Source organism: Coturnix japonica, chromosome 2, assembly GCF_054131305.1.
Source record: "Coturnix japonica strain WE chromosome 2, WE-NBRP24, whole genome shotgun sequence".
Lineage (NCBI taxonomy): Eukaryota > Metazoa > Chordata > Aves > Galliformes > Phasianidae > Coturnix > Coturnix japonica.
The window spans coordinates 68563051-68577790 of NC_140664.1; the positions used below are offsets into that span (position 1 = coordinate 68563051).

The following is a 14740-nucleotide window of genomic DNA, read 5'->3' on the forward strand; positions in this document are numbered from 1 at the left end:
AAAGGACCAGGGATGGGAGTTACAAGTTGCTTCCTGTGATTATTTCCAGCCTTAATCAATGCAGTACTGAGTTACTGATTCTGTAAAGAGTCTGCTCTATGTCAGCTATGGAAAAATCAGATTCAAAAAGAGGAAGAGAGAGAGAGAAAAAGAAGAATGACAGAGGGAAGGGGAAGAGAAGGAACTCAAGAAGAACTACACTATTGCAAGCAGAAAAACAGGTTCCTAAAGGATGATTTTGAGGTCAGGTGGGCATTTAAATCCTTTAAACAAACTCTTCAGGGAAGTAAATTCGCTACCTTTCTGTAAAAATATGTAGCAGAAAAATGGGCTGTTTATGACATAAACTATCTGTGCTTATAATTGAAATCTGACAGAAATGTAATGTCATTAATGGATGCTGAAATTAAGAAAAAAAAGTAAAAGAAAGAAGGAAAAAAAAAAGAAAGAAAGAAAAAGAAAAACAACATTGGAGTCAGTCTTCCAAAAGCCTATGAAAATGTAGGCTCGCTTATTAGATGAGTATTTCCTATCCTAAAGGCAGATTATTTCCACAAGAATCAGAATAAGGTTTGACTGTAAGGATGGATTTGAATATTGGCTCCTGCGGTGCTTCCCTTAATTCTGAAATAAGTATAAACAAGACCGGGTCTAATACTATAACATGCTGTTTTTCTCTCTGTGATGGTGGGTGCTGTTACCACCACAAGATGACAATCCTGTCCAACCTGCTTCCTTCCCCACTAACATCTCTTCCCATTCCCTCCCTTTTTCCCCAGCATTCAGAGTTTGGCATTCAAATCAAAGGTTTGCTTTGAAGTTAGTACCTAAAAATGGGAAGTTGATAACTATTTTCCTCTCAGTGCTTTAGTGATGAATTGCTGACCGTGGAAAGGAAATGGCTTTTTTTTTTTTTTTTTTTCCCTTCCCATTTTCATTTACATGCAAGCAGTAAAAGTCAGGTTCCACACAGCAGATATGTGCAAATTCATCCAGTGACTGTGTGTGCTACAGCAAATCCTATGGAGATAAGGAGCTAAAGCAGCAGGGGTGCAGCAACATAAGCTTCAAAGCTAGACATGCAATTTAATAGGCAACAAACTTAACAAAGAGCAAGGGGATATTTAACAGGGAGGTGAAATATTTCAGCTATTAAGAAACAGAAAATTGCTGTGATGACCAGAGGTTTAGTGCTGCACTTCAGAAAGGAATGTTTTCATGGGAAGACATAAACATTTACCCAGGAATTGGTTTAACTAATAATTTTATTGGTTTTTTTTCCAAGCGTAGGTATATTCTGAGGGATGAGGATTGTTGTTTCAAACAGAATTACGTGTATGTATATTAGTAATTGATGGTGAATGCACAAGGTGATCATCCTGTTCTTCATAAATGATGGTGCTTAATCATAAGCAAATTAGACCATGTCAATCTTTTAGGAGGCAATTAAAGCAATAGATTTTCTGTGGACTGTTTTCACACTCAGAGGGACTGATTTAACTCCCATCTACCTCTCTTGGGCATAAGGCTTGCTTTCAGCACAGCTACAGATGACTTTTACCACTGTCAAAGGTAACTGACAAGTCCACAATAGAGAGCACAAATGTTCATCAAAAAGAAAAAAATATGTAAATCTTTTTTAAAGAGTTCTCAGCCTTTATTAAAACAACAATTTGAGTAAAGAACTGATTCTGTAAAATTCCTAACATCTAATGATGGAGAAACTGAAAGGTATTAATGTTTGTTGCACGCTTCCAGTAATAGCAGCTGAATAACATTTTCCCCAGCCACTTGGATCTTCATTTAGACATTTTATGAAACTGCACCTACATTGCAAACTGGCCTTTTTCTTTCATTTTCTGCAGTTCATTTGTATCCAATCAGGCTGCATAAAGATTCATTGCATTTAATGGGAAATTCACTCTTCTGGATCAGATACCTGTTTTCAATTTGGACAGTATCTGATTCCAATGGCAGAGGTGACAGGAATAAAGAGGAGAGGAGAAGCAACTGCCTATGGTATAGATTTCTGCAATGTTAACACAGCTGCTGGTTTCTGAACCATTAGAATCTTCCAGGACTCTCCAGGTTAGAATTTACTTACATTTTCCAAATTATGATGGTGAAAGAAGAAATAAAAAATTAACGGTCTCTGGGCTTATTTGAACAAAAAAATAACTATTGCCTTTCTCTAAGAATAATAATTTTCTACATAAAAGTACACTTGCCACAGCATCTCTCAAGAGGCACAGCCTTCCTAAGGCACCCATTTCTCCACAATGAAGGTCTGCAAAAGTATTCCTGACATACAGCTTATGTCAGCATCAGGCCTACTACTCATCAGAGCGGGATTGAGTTCAGGCTCATTATCACCTACTGTATCTTCCTAGCCCCAGCTTGTGCATTTGACTGGGAGAGCACTGGACATGGCTGTTGTATGAACTTTTTTTTTAAATTAAAAGATGTATTGCCTCTGAAAACATTATTTTCCTTTTCAAAGTCATGCCATGCAGTTGGCATATTGATGGAATTTATGTTAGAAAGAACACCTGCACAGATTTATCTGTGGCAGAAATGCGGGTGTTACTATTTTCCTAACAAGCAGAAAGAAAATTAGTGTGGTATCACAGCATTAATACTGTAGACTTCTGCATCTGTTCACACAAAAGCAGTCTGTCTAGAGTTCTCTGACCTATTTGAATTACGGCATAAATTAGACCTTAATTATTGCAGGTTATCCTTTTCAACTTGCTTACAGGCATTTGGGAAACATCAGTTCCTATATACTAGTTAAACAATAAAGAATATTTGGGGTCATCTTTGTCTCCCATGTATCTTGTCATTGCATGCATCTGACATACCTACCTTGCAAAGCTGACAGAAGTCACATTTTGAGAAGACAAACAGAAGAGAAGGAAGGAAAGCATTACTTTGAATTCAAAAGAATAAGGCAGGACATCTAAGAAACCTACTTGTTGGTCTCTAAAGAAACTATTGAATCCTGTCCGAGTTTGTTGTGTACCCTGACAAAATACTTCATCAGACTTGAATGACTGTGGCATGTAACCAAGCTGAATGCTGGACAAAACAAGGGAGCAATTCTAATTTGCCCTATGAGATCATGCATATTCAGAGGGCTTTCCAAAGTGTGTAGATCTGCACATTCCCACTCATCAATACACAGCTCACCTATATTCCCTAAATTCAGTACTTTCATTCATCCCATCAGATGAGGAAGCAACAGACACCCTCAAAGTCTCATCTGAGATGTGGCCTCTGCCCTTCCTCAGCCTGTTACAGAAAATGCTCAACAGCTGCGGCCACTCCTAACTACAGCTGCCAATGGGAGATTTGAACAAAGATCCTCCTCTCTCTGACCATCTGTTAGTTCAGAGATGAGGAAATCTACCTTGTAGACCTTGTTTTTGGCCAGCTGGCAACCAATTTTGTAACTCTGACTTTATCAAGAAGCTAGCAAATGCCAACTTCAGGGCTGCTTGAGTAGGCTTTGTAGAGGTTTTCCAGTTAAGAGAGTAATAGATGGCTATCATATTTAAAAAATAAAGTTATGTCTAATTAGAAAGCACTTTTTAACTGAACTTGAAAACAGAGCAAGTTTGACCAAACTCTGGATGAATAGTCAGTGTCCTTTTAAGGAACTACACCTGGTAAATTGTACTGGATGCAGAAGAATCTACAATCCCAGACCTGCTTAAATATATTTTCTAGACTCTGCCAATTAAAATCCAGAGGAGCCATCTGGGATCAATGGATCCTGGATTCCCTCTTTCTACAACAGACCCTATAAATCTCAGAGGGCTGTGGCTGCTGCCAAGGTCCATGCACCTGCAGACTTTTTCCATCATGTCTTACATGGCAGTGTTTGGCAGGAGCCTTGAGAGACACCTCCCCATTAGGTCCGTCCCATACCAGGCTTGGTGCTAGGTACTCCAAGTTCTATGAGATCAATGGCAGTCCACTGCTCCTGACACGCTGGAAGTGACTGATGTGATTGTCAGCTTTTCCTCTATTCTGCAGACACCAGTTTTTCTGAGTAATGTTTTCTTTCATTTGGGCTGAACTGGGAGAGCCTGCCATCTGGCAGGTGATGACCTACCTTCAGTCACTTACATCTTCCTCATTTCTTGTCTCAGCTGCAGCAGTATGATACCTGCTGGGAAAACCAAGCAGCAGCAAACACCACATTATTTTTCCTCAGCATCCAGGTGACTATGGGCACATTAGGCCTTCACCTCCGCTCTCTGCCTTGGATGCATAGGGGATTCTAAAACCAACCCAAGGGTTCATCCGGATGGTCCCTAGCACAGCTCCTCAGTAGTCTGCCTACATCTTGGCACCAAAGGCAATAGACAGTGACTTCTCCAAGGAGCAGTCTACAAGGTGGAAGAAGCTTGCCTTGAGGAGATATTGAATTCCATCAGATACTGGAGCCAAGGTGGCTGGGGAGAGAGCAAGCCTGATCATTGCCCAGGGTTGCAGTTTTCCACCAGTAGCAAAGTGGCCAAAGCTATGCTGCCTATGTCCCCTGTGCCAGCCACTCAAGAAGCTGGGGTTATTGCCAGAGGGGCAAGGCCAATACCAGCAGCAGTTGTTCCACTCTTGCCCTCCCTCTGCATCAGCAGAGCCAGCCATGCCAGCCCTCTGTGGCCTGCCTTGGTCAGCTTCCCAGCTCTGCTTCTCTAGCCTTCCCGTAGCAAGAGCATCCTGGCTCTGACGCTGTTTCCCTAAAAGAGCAAAATTAGATGTTACGTGTGCTCTACAAACATTTGAGTCAGCTCTTGTCCGGAACAACCCCTGCAGACTGCTGCTAACCTAATGCCATGGCAAGCAGGTTTCACCTTTTCCTGTCCCCTCTAGAGCAAATACCTAGCAAAATGTATGTTTGCAAAAATCACACTAAAACTATGTTACTTCCTTGAGGAGAAGGGGAAAATAAAAACAGTCTGTGACAAATGTGAGCTGTGTTACTATAGGCTTTACTGGATGGCACTTGTAAACTAGGGAGATTGCTGTACTACAAAATCCTATGTTAAAGAGAAGGATTAATCACTTCACTGTGAAATGCACAGAGAAAGTAGGAAGTAATCACAGTTGTAGTCTCAAAAATGTTCACTTCAGCAGCACTTGTGAGCCAACATAGCTGAGAGAAATGAAGAATAATGGCTTTTTTGTTAAGACACAGGGATCAGAGACTAAGGAGATCTAGATTTGAAGTACAGCTCCAGTGAGCCTTCCTGACTCTGCCTCAAGTTTCGTACATTTCCTTAGGCAAAGCATTTAATCTCTCTGTACTTGAATTCCTCATTTGTAAAATGAGGGTAATACTTCCTTCCTCTGTCTTGTCTTATTAGTGAACCACAGCCGTAAAAAAACTTAGCTACCCAAACTGAATTCAAGTGACTGAATTAAAATATGGATCCTTGGCTCATTCTCTCAGCTGCTGCCAAGAGCAAGAGACATCTGAATTCTGTATATAGATCAGGAAATCCCATACACCTCTGCCTTCTCACTTAATACTGAACATTTGAAGCATCTCAATTCCCTTGCAGGTTCAGCCTTCATCTCTTCTGGGGTTGTCATTTGTGGATCTACTGCAGTTATTGCATAGTAGACAGAAATACATGTCTTCGAGGAAACATACAGATGAATTGTATGTTTAATTGTCTAATAAGAAGAGATTGTCAAAGTGATAGAGTATAGTGGAATTCACTGGATGAAGAGTTCTGTAAAACAGGGGCTGTGCGGTTGCCAAGGCTTTGAAATAGCAGGAGCATGCTTATCCTGTTTGAGAAAATATCATTAAAGGTATTGATCATTGTATAGCCATAATTGAAGTGCTTTGCCTAAAAAGCTAAATGCAGAAAGAAGTGTTGGATCATTAACACATCCTTAAGTTAAATCAGCTATTTTATACCTCATTTTTCAACTCACACACGAGAATCAAAACAAGCATTTGAGGTTCCTTGCTTAAAAAAAGTTACTATGCCCAGTCATCAAAGCAAGGCTGCTCATCGAGAGCATAAAAATGGCATTTGCAAGAAAATGTTATCACCTTTAAACCACTGTTGATAATACAGGTGGCATTTATGAAAGGTAAAATAATTCATATTAACACAATCTATCTCCAGTGACTGTCAAATGAGATTACAAACCCACTGTCCAGGAAGACATTTTGTCAAAGCAGGGTTTTGTTAGAATAAGGCACGCTGACAAACTGGAGTGACAAATGGACTATACATTTTCTTGTAGCGTTCACAGCAACGGCACTGACACTGTGCATCAATGCAGAGGTGAACTTGGTAAAATTTGCAATAAAAAAAAACAACAACAAAGTAATATTTTCCAGAGAGGAAGAAAGGAGAAATCTATGAAAGCATAATTCTCAATGAGTCTACAGGTTCTAATGACAGCATATGTTGGCATATCAAGAGAATTACCTAATGATCTTATTACACATAGAACAACCGTTTCTGAAGGAAAAAAAAAAAAAAAAAAAAAAAAAGTATGGGATGGAAGAAGGTAAAAAATTAATGAGTGGAAAGGCAAACATAACAATTAACTTTTAGAAACTCAAGAGGTATCCTTCCAAATACCAGAAGAAAGAAAGCAAGGCAAGACAAGGAAATATTATCAAGATATTCTTACACAGAAAAGTGTCATGTATATCAAAAATTACAAAAGACAATGAGGAAAGTATAATTCTAAATAATAAAGCAGTGAAATGTTAATAGCCTGCATGACGCCTCTGGATATAGAGAGAGCCCCTGTCCATGAAAATTGTGTGGTGCTTTTACAATTTACAAATATGAAGGAGAACTAATTACAGAAAAAATAGCATAAATTATGATCTTTTAGAAATGTGAAAACATGTCAGAAAATGAGACTGAATTATGAAATATGTCATCTGATGGACAGTATGAAATATAATTCCAAACAGCAGTGGAAGGGCTGTTGCTAATACAGAGAGCCACTGGTGAGCACCAACAGTGAAATTAGTTGTGCATTTCACATCTGAGCTGACATGAGAAACAAAGCCACCCCCATCAGTCAATGTGTTGCGGAGGCTGGGGAAATACTGTATGCATTGAGGTTGTATAAGAACTGTCATCTGGAATATTGCATCACTACAGCAGATATACTGTGTATGGGAAAGGTGCCCACAGGGGATCAACGTAATTCAGGAAGGGCCATGAACTAAAGAAAAGTCACCGTAAAATTCAGGCTGGCTAAATAATGACAAAGACAGGATATTGTGACATTCTACTAGCATTTGGGAAATAGAGATTAAATTTTATTATAACTAATAGTCATCAGCATGCCATGATATGTGTAACTCTGGGTAAATGGAATGAAATTACGAGTGAAATTTTCAGAGAAATTTCAAGAAAAACATCTTGACAGTGAAATATATTAGAATGTGGAGTAGTCTCTCCAGGGAAATAATGAAAGTACTATCACTTGGGACTTTTAAAACTGCACTGAAAGAAAAAGCCCACAATAGATTATCTGGAAGAGAGAACAGTCTTTGAATTGGCCTCAGGGAGCCAAACTGAGTGACTTAATGGGTCTTCTGAATCTTTAATTTCTGCAGGACAGACCATACCCTGTGCTCTTTCTGCATAACAGAGCAGCAAGCTCAGGCAGCCTCCAGCTGGGGTATTTAGTTTCCCACTGTTGATAGTGAGGTGGGAAGAGTGCTGAGCGCTCCAGCTCACATCCCCAGTCACCCTCCTGCTTAACTCCCCTGGCACATTCTCAGAGCTTGTTGAGCAGCATCAGTGGGGACCTGATTAATTTATTTCAGTGTGCTGCAGCCTCTCATCTGGGGAGACTGGAAAAATGTCTTTCAAAGAGCCACTTCTACTTCACGCTCTTAAATTTAAAGGATTCTTCTGTATATAAACATTTGCCGTGGAAAATTAATAAACAGAAGTGGCTGTGACTCTTGGGCCCTACTTTTCTATCTAATTGATCAGATTTTCTCTTTGTTTGAGCGCAGAAGCTGATTTTCTTTATGCTGTTTCTTGGTGTGACTTTTCTCATTCTTTGATCATTTGGTTCAGGTTGTGTTTCACATTTCTTCTTTCCATTTTTTTTTCTTTTCTTTTTCTTTTTTTCCCCTCTCCTCAACAGAAACAGCAAAAAGAAAAAAGGAAATAAGAAAAAGAGTCGCTTAGACCAATAAAGCTGTAACCATGGGACAGTGTTTGTAGTGTAAAACCAGTAAACTCAATTCTCTGCTACAACATGACTGTTTTCTACTACATAGCAGCATGGTACAGGAGGTTCTGCTTGTGATTAGAGATTTAATGCAGAAGAAAAGGAAATGTGACTGGAGCACAAGATACTCTTGATACTATACGCATATATAATGAATTTGTAAACTCAGTTAATCTTAAATTCATAGGCATAAAATCAAGCAGTCTTAAGCTGCACTGAATTTGTACCAGAGCTATAAATGGGAAAGTGGGATCACAGCCAGATGCAACCTTTGTCTGTTCATTTTGTATTCAACTGTGCTTCAGCCACCTAATAACAGCAAATTTTAAGCATGTGAACATCTTTATCAAAATCATTCTTCCTCAGCAAGTGATTAATTAGTCTGAGACCAGCAGATCGACATCATCTGGCCATTATTACATGTATTAGTGGTTATTGTAAATGAGGAAGGAGGCTTGCTGCTTAGAGGAATTTGCTTTTTTTCTGATTGAGGAGCATAAGAGGAAACCAGCTAGTAGTGCACAGTGACCATGGATATATATACTGTCTTCCTAGCTCCCTTGTTTCATACATCAGAAGTGGACTCCTCTAACCAGGCTTCCCAAATGGAAATCACACCCTCATGTTGCTCGCTGTTCTTCCTGCCTGCCCTTTTCGCTCTTTTAGGTTTCTTTCTGCTCAGCTGTCTCACGTGTTATTCTCAGCCATCCCACTTCCTCCCTGTACTTAATGTAATGTTGAAGTGCTTGACACTTAGCAGGAATAAGGTGCTGAGATGCTGCAGGACTAATTGTTAAGCTCTTCAGTCTCAGTGTGGGTATCTACAAACAGTAAGGGCATGGACCTTTTCACCCCAGCTAGACCCTGGGTTCACACACAGAATCACACACAGAAAGACCTGGGTTGGAAGGACCTCAAGGATCATGAAGTTCCAACCCCCATGCCTGGCAGGGCTACCAAACTTCCACAATTACTAGATCAGGTTGCCCAGGGCCCCATCCAACCTGGCCTTGAACACCTCCAAGGACGGGGCATCCACAACCTCCCTGGGCAGCCTGTTCCAGGACCTCACCACTCTCCTAGTAAAGAAATTCTGGGGTTGTAAATGGCCTTATATCAGGCATTTATCTATTACACACCAGCAATTGGTTATCTTGGAGGAACAGTCTCTGCTGGTCCTGTCTATTGGTGTTTGAAGGCAAAAGCAATTCTTTCCTCAGTTTCTATGTCTCCTGGTGGTGTCTCACGTTAGCAAACCTGCTAGAAATGCTGGGATTGAAGCTTGTTGTCAGGACATCTGCTTCAGAATTATCTTTATCTATTTCAAATATTTTAGATGGTTTATTCATATTTGGTTTATTTATTTTCTTTTCCCTACCCATTTCATGCTGAAGAACACTGATGTAGAAAAATCCATGAGCTTATTCCTGAGCTTACCAGCACAGATAGTAATGTGACCTAGCTTTCATGGGGCTTTTTTTAAGGAGGCAATTACTGCTCACCCTATTGTACAACTGGGGAGAATGTCGCTATTTGCACTATGGAATAACTGATCTGGGAAGAGAACCAAGGCCCCCAGCATATGGTATTGCCAGTTACTCCAATTATCATATTCGTGTGCTTAGAGCCACATAAAAGTTTTACCGCTTCCCTTGATCTGAAGCAATTTTTCTTCCTCCTTCCTTTTCTCCTGAAGATCACATCAAAACAGCACACCCACCCACCCCCCCTCACACCCCCAGATCATTTGCTGAAACTAAACTTAAAAAAGTAAATTAATAAACAAGGCATGAATGAGCATATGAAAGGTGCTGTGGAGTGTTAGCGGGGCCTGTCTTTGTGGACCTGAAAAGCCCATGATAATGAGCTTCTCCAGTTGGGTGGAGGGAGGCACACATGCCAAGGAGAATCTTGGGCTTCGTATTTCATTAAAGGTTTTGGCCTTTTTCCTTGCTAAAAAGCAGCTTTGAAAAGTGAAAGCGACACAAACTGATCATTATGGTTGAAAGTGCAATCATTAAAAAATCTCTCCTCATTCACAGGCTCCTGACAGCTGGTCGCTGGAGCCTGAATAAATGCAGCCAGTGCCACGTGGATCTGGGGGGAAGACATTCCATGTATCCCTAGCCACAGGGGGCTGTGCCACTGTGCCTCTTGGGCCCCCCAAGCCACCTACCAGCTGGCCACCTCCCAGAGAAGCTGCCACTGCCCCCTACCACCCACGGGACCCCTGCCCATGGACAATGCCCTATTGAGGGGTTTAGGATGCTGAGTGTACTCACTAGTCTGCTTTCTCCCTTTCCCCTTCTCTGCTTTGCTCTCCCCTCTCTGCCCTCTCCAAACCTCTCCCTTTTCTCTAGCAGTGTATTTCCCAGCCAGAGAGCCTTTTGCTGCGGTGGGCCCTCTTGTCCCGCTATCACGCTTCACTGAGCCTGCTGTCCTGGGATTGGGGAGATGCTGAGCTGTATTCATTGTGACACAAAGTAAAAGCGGTGGGTTCCCAGCCTCATGAGCAACAGCAACACTCCTGCATTTAGTAGACTTAAAACTTCTACAACCCACCTGTTTCTGGGGTAGGTTTCTGGACACCTACGCTTCCTCTCAGTGTGTCACTGGCTTGCAGCCAAAGCAATTTTTAATTCTTACATCAGCTGTGTAACCTTATATATTCCCCGCTGAGCCAGACTCTGTGTTACTGTTATTCCAAGGCTTCTGTAGATGCTCCAATTGCCAATAAAGTAAATTTTTTCAAACACTTTGCAGAAAAAAAGTGGTGGGGAAGGAAAAAGAGAAGAGAGAGTGAAATGGAAATCAGCACTGGACTGATTACACATTGCTTGCTAATAAGCAGAGGCTGGAAGTCAGTAAGAGGAAGGAGGAGGGAACCAGGGATAATTATGAGGCAAGAGGAAAGCCAGTCCTACAGGCAACACCAAATGGAGCTCATAAGCAAACATCTGCTCTGAGATGTTTAAGGAGAGAGCAAGGCTTTGTGCAGTTTAAAGAAAGAGGCTGTCTTACATGTATTTAATGTTTCAGACACACTGGGTAAGAGAAAAGTTGCAGAGCATTTATTGCTTTCTTGAAACAGAGCTCAAGACAGGAGTTCAAACTGCTTATGATTTACTTCTGTTCAAAAAAAAAAAAAAAAAAAAAAAAGCTTTGATTTCTCTGTAGCTTTTTTGTTTGTTGGTTGGTTTGGGTTTTTCTTTTTTGTCTTGCTTTGGTTTCTTTTTGTTTGTTTGTTTCAAATAAAGTAGTAAAAGTACAGTTCCCAGGGTATAACATTGATTTGCAGGGAATTTCTACACAGCAAGAGCCACTGTCCTGGGAGTTTACTGCTATTGTGAAGTGACCATCAAGAATGACATGTCAGTGACACTGATGTGACACTGTTAGCATGCAGAATGAAAACAGAGGAAGGTTTATACTGTCAAGTTACAACAGTCGATACTGCACATTAAAAGACTGTGGAATATTGCAAACTGGAAGCACAGGAGTTTTGCACCGTGCTACTTTTGCAAGTAGCATCTACACAAGCTGCTGTGTAGATGCTACTTTTGTGCCTTATAAAATTACAGCCTTTCTTAAATGCTTCATTCTTCCTTTCCCTTTTCCTTCCCTTCCTTTCCATCTGCTTCCTTTCCCTTCTCTTTTTCTCTTCCCTCCAATAATAACAGTATGAAGGCTGATAGTTTAGGGTTGTTCTTACTATTATTCATATTACAAAATTAAAGCAGACTTCCTCACTGCACATTCTTTATTTTAAAAGTTCTTTCCCATTTAGAATAGTTCTTTAGACCTAAGAGAGATAAGCTGTGATTAAAATGGAATATAGTATTATTTATTTGGCGATTTATAATGGCAGGAACATGGTAACTGTTCTCAGTGTCACCCAAAATTTCTTTCATAGTTGCAGGCTCTGAGCAAACCCATGTACTTTGCAATTTTCAGCCTGGGTGTGAAGATGACAGAAAGAAGGCAGTGGCCAAGAGAGGTGGAAGACTGTGCCCAGGTGACCAGCCACTCTGATATGAGAGACTGGGAGTGAAATAGGGGATTCTTGATTTTTTTTTTTACACTGAAGTTTCATGTAAGAAACCATAATTGGTGGCATGCAGAACTGCCAGGTAACTTGTATTTTCAAACCACACAATCACAGAATCACAGAATTATAGGAGATGGATTCCATCTCTGGAAGATGGGAAGATGGGAAGATGAGATCACTGAGTCCAATCCTCCTGGTAAAGCAGATTCCCTACAATAAGTTGTGCAGGAAAACATCCAGGCTGATTCTGAATCTCCACAACTTCTTTGTGCAGATTGCTCCAGTACTCTGCTACCCTCACAGTAATGATCTTCCTCATGATCAGTCAGAACTTTCTGTGTTCCATTTTGTGCCTGTTACCCCTTGTCCTGTCACTGCAGACAACTGAGCAGAGCCTGACCCCATCCTGTTTGCACACCCCCTACGGAAGATAGATAGTCTGCCCTCTCACTGTTCTCCAGTCTTTTGTTCTTACGCAGAGCATTCAAGTCCTCATATTCTACCCACGAGCAATGGACAGATTTCCTTTTTCTCTGAGGAAAAAAACCTCAGCACCTACAAAATGAGGACCATATCTTACAACTACAGGAGAGGAGAGGAGAGGAGAGGAGAGGAGAGGAGAGGAGAGGAGAGGAGAGGAGAGGAGAGGAGAGGAGAGGAGAGGAGAGGAGAGGAGAGGAGAGGAGAGGAGAGGAGAGGAGAGGAGAGGAGAGGAGAGGAGAGGAGAGGAGAGGAGAGGAGAGGAGAGGAGAGGAGAGGAGAGGAGAGGAGAGGAGAGAAAGAAAAGAAAAGAAAAGAAAAGAAAAGAAAAGAAAAGAAAAGAAAAGAAAAGAAAAGAAAAGAAAAGAAAAGAAAAGAAAAGAAAAGAAAAGAAAAGAAAAGAAAAGAAAAGAAAAGAAAAGAAAAGAAAAGAAAAGAAAAGAAAAGAAAAGAAAAGGAGAAAGAAAAGTACACTGGCTTTGCTGTCTCCCAACACACCACAGGCACATTTTGCCTTCTGATAGCAGGTTAGAGAGTTTGGGTATGATGGCATCAGTAAAAGTTGTAGCCCCGAAAAGGTATCAGAAAAGGACATAATGTGAGGAGTACATAACAGGTTGAGTTTTCTCACTACTGAGACATCACCATTGCTATTTTAGCCACAGTGACATCAGCACAGTGCCCTATAAAAATACTTTAAAAAAGGGGAGATTGTAAAAAGGGTAGATAGTGATAGGACAAGAGAGAATGGTTTTAAGCTCAAGGAGGGAAGCTTCAGATTGGATGTCAGGGGGAAGTTCTTTATGGAGAGAGTGGTGAGGTGCTTGAACAGACTGCCCAGAGAGGCTGTGGATGCTCTGCCCCTGGAGGTGCTCAAGGCCATGAAGGGCTCCTGCAACCTTGGTCTAGTGTCAGACCTAGAGGTTGTTGGCCTTGCCTGTGGCAGGGGCGTTGGAACTTGTTGATCCTTGGGTTACCTTCCAACCCAAACCATTCTATGATTCTAGGATGAAGAACCCCAAAGCACTCCACAATTGAAAGGAAAATAGTCCTGTAATCATTACAGCTGGGTCTCAAGAAAACAAACAAAAGCCAACTTAGAAAAGGCAAAATAATGTTTGGTGGCAAATGGCTCTTTTAGGACCACAGCAAAACTGCTAATTTGGGATTAGCTGTCCTTTGTTGCCATTGTACAACAGTTATTCACACAAGCCTGAGGCTAGCCCTAGCTTATGATTTGTCTGTGTTTAATTATACTAATGTGGAGACCTGGGTTAATTTGGTTGACACAAACAAATTTTTGTTTCAGCTCAGTAGGCTTGTGAGAACATGTGAGAGTTATGGATGGCAGTAGGAGAGCACATGTATGGCTCATGGCTATCTGGAGATGGGACTCTGGAAGATGGAACCTTCTTCCAGGGTTTCCATCCTGCCTGTTTCCCTAATAAATGTAAGCAAGTGCAGCACTGGGGAAGACTGCAGCTGATGAAGTACTAAAAGCATTGTTTGCCATGCCTCAAGCATCTGCACACCAGCCAGCCTAGTGGGAGTGCTGACAGTGCTTGGACAGCAGGACTTATGTCATGGAGGAGGCATCCAGACCTGCTTTGGCTGTCGTGCTGAAGCCAGTGACAGTCAGTGCCTAGCCAAAACCAAGCTCTCCCTTGTTTGTGCCAGGATTGAAGTCAAATCAGTAAGCTTTAGCTTTTGTGATTGTAAAGTTATGGATGTTACAAGGAACATGAAGATTAATTAATGTTTATATATATCAATTTAAGAGAAAAACCCTCTATCCTCCTACCTAAAAATCACTTGTCAGGCAAGCATGTACTATCTTTCTTCTTTTACTGTGCAACATGAAAACCTCCTATGCCTTCACTGAAGGTGATATATTTCTCTGATATCAAGTACTGCCTGCTGTTTGGGTATCCCATGAGAAGGAGAAGCCCTGATGCTGGACTGTGTATGGCA

The 14740-nt window shown here is 41.1% G+C and overlaps 1 long non-coding RNA gene across 2 annotated transcripts in view; it reads right to left on the reverse strand.

The window, feature by feature from the left end:
• Nucleotides 1-14740, reverse strand: part of LOC107309736 (uncharacterized) — a 99208-nt gene that overhangs the window by 52292 nt on the left and 32176 nt on the right. The window contains exon 1 of one of the 2 annotated variants that reach the window (XR_014943528.1): nt 13268-13339. The exons of the other annotated variant lie outside the window; for it this stretch is intronic. This is a non-coding gene — a long non-coding RNA (uncharacterized LOC107309736). Of the gene's footprint in view, nt 1-13267; nt 13340-14740 lie in introns of those variants that run through there. 2 annotated transcript variants of the gene reach the window in all.